Here is a 2,774-nt window from a genome sequence, read left to right on the forward strand (position 1 = left end):
GTGTGTGTGTGTGTGTGTGTGTGTGTGTGTGTGTGTGTGTGTGTGTGTGTGTGTGTGTGTGTGTGTGTGTGTGTGTGTGTGTGTGTGTGTGTGTGTGTGTGTGTGTGTGTGTGTGTGTGTGTGTGTGTGTGATGTGATTACAAAAACAAACATTATTACAATGATGGATAACTGGCATCACTATCAGTAGGAAATATCTATTTTTTTCAGCATATAAACAGTGATGGAAGACATATTCGATCCTTCATTCAAATTAAAGCAACAATACCATACTGTGAATGAACTACATTGAAAGTCTAGCTAAATGTATTTGAAGTGTCAAAAGTATTCATAATGCTAAAAAATAGCCCCTGCAAATACTATTATATAGATCATAGTATTGGATTATTATTACTGAGTTCATCATATCATTGTAGGTAAAATGTTATTCTGCACTAGTATTTGAAGCTAAGTTTCAATAAGTACAATACTTCCCTCTAAATTGTAGTGGGGTCAAAGTATAAAGTCAGTAGTACGAAATGGAAATAAAGAACAAGTACTTACAATTTTTATAATTAAATTTATGTAGTTACATTCTACCACTGCACATACAATATGCATTTCCTCATGTATGTCTGGGTATTCTTCATAAGCTCTTAATGAGGTGCTACTTACATAATGCAGCTTCTGTCTTTGTGTGTAGATGGATTTACAGAGTGAGGTCATGGAGCAACACTGAATATGCAAAGCCTAACCCTAACCCTTTTAATCAGTCAGATAACCAGCTGTGACATATTCTAGGCTTCAGTCTATGTCTGTGCAGTATATTGTGGATACTGCATGTGTAGGTGATAAGGATGATGTCAAATGGTTCATAGTAAGAGGAAAAAAAAAAACACGTAGGCCATAGCTGGCTGGTGTCTTGAGGTAGGAAGTAGTGTATACTGCAAGTTCTCCTGACTCCATCTTCACATATACATCTCAGCTCCTTATTGGAGGATGCGAGACTTTGGTGTGGCTGCAGACATGGAAATTAAGCCCCATTTGGACTCTCAAGGGCCTCACAGCCAGAGACATCATTGCAGACTGGAATGGAGAGATCACACAGACCTCAATGAAGTCCATCCTTGGTTAATGCCTTGGTTGGAGGAATGCATGGGTGTTCCTTATAGATGAGGTTGTTTTCATCTGCGGATTTTCCCACCATTTCTCGCCTACGTCCTCGTGCTCCACGAGTGTTGCCACATAATGGGTCTGATGATGCTGTAAGGTCTTATTGCTGCTGCATGAGTTTCACTCATTTTAGATCAGTCAACGGTGTGCACCGTTATGCATCTAAATGACACGGTGCCCTCATTTAACTAAAAACAATTAGTCTACCTTGAGTTCTGGGTTACAAGTCTAAATTGTGCACTCTCACTGTTTCCTGTGCTGCACAAGGCGGTCCAGTCTTTGAGAACCTATTGCCCTCCATCCCTTTATGCCCCTCTCTAATTGCCTTTTGGAAACAGAGGCTTGTGTTACCCAGAGCTCCGGCACACCGCAGGGGGCTTCGTCCCTCAACCCTCTTTTTCAACCATTCCCAAGCAGCGGTTTTGAGATGTGCTCCCCTGCATCCAGCCACACCAATTAAACCAAGAGCCATTAATACAACCCTGTTCCCTCAATCGATCACATTATATTGAGTTGTTTTATGACACTGATTCATTGCCCGAATGTTAACTGGATTCTTTTACAACTCACCGCAGACATCTAAACCTAACAGAGATTTGTTGTTCACCACCACTAAAATTTGGTCCCTTGGTACTTGAAATGTGTTATTTCAACCAACAATCAATTTAAAGGTTATTTGATGGTTTTTCCAGAGAGATGTAGTGTTAGATTGAGTGTGTGGCACAAATGGTTATTGTAAGAAATCTTTAGATTACTCTTTGATTGATGATACACTTGAACTCGGATGCAAAAAAATATTATTTGGATGTCCCCATCGGATGTTGTTCATTTCCCTGTATATAGTACTTATAACCCATCGAGCTGGGATACGACCATACGTGATGTTCTCTTGCAATTTTGCAATCAGACCACATGTGGCTGTTTATAAAGTGCTGCATTAAGTCCACAAATCCCACAATCCACCCAGCTTTTTTCCACCACTGATTATCCTAATTAGCCATAGGGCTTGTTTGGATGCCAGGAGTGACTAATTCATAAAGGGAGTAGTAAAGAAAAAAACAGGAAATAGGCCCGCTGGATGTGTGGAGTTCTGCGCAACATATAAAACATCTGGGTTGTGCTGCCTGGCTCCTTTCACTACTTGGTTTTTTATTTGTTTGTAAATAACTAAATCAGGGTCAATGCCAATATCAGCAAACTTCTCCTGGGCTGAAATGTCCTAAAGCTTTTCTCTGAGGTGGCCTTGACCTTTCCAGTCCCCCTTGGAGGGAAGCAACAGAAAGGAGAAGTTACACACAACTTGGTTACCTTTTTGCAATGCTGTTACTTTAAATATTTACAGTTTAGTGTCACAGCTCTTAGATAAATATACATCTACATACTACATCAATTCCCATGCAGGCTTTTTTTCTGCTCTTTCCTCTGTTTTTTATTTTATCCTCAAGTTTCTTGAGACACGTCAATAACGCAGCACTTCCGTTCAATACGTCACGAAACGCACCAATCACCAAGCTTGTTGTGGTTGTCTAGAAAGTGAGTTGCGTCTTTGATGCGGTGCCAGCAAAAAACGTAAACTCGCGTAATTGGTTGCGCAGTGGAGTTTCTGTTAAATGCCTCTCCCG

The sequence above is a fragment of the Perca fluviatilis genome, chromosome 19 (assembly GCF_010015445.1).
Source record: "Perca fluviatilis chromosome 19, GENO_Pfluv_1.0, whole genome shotgun sequence".
Lineage (NCBI taxonomy): Eukaryota > Metazoa > Chordata > Actinopteri > Perciformes > Percidae > Perca > Perca fluviatilis.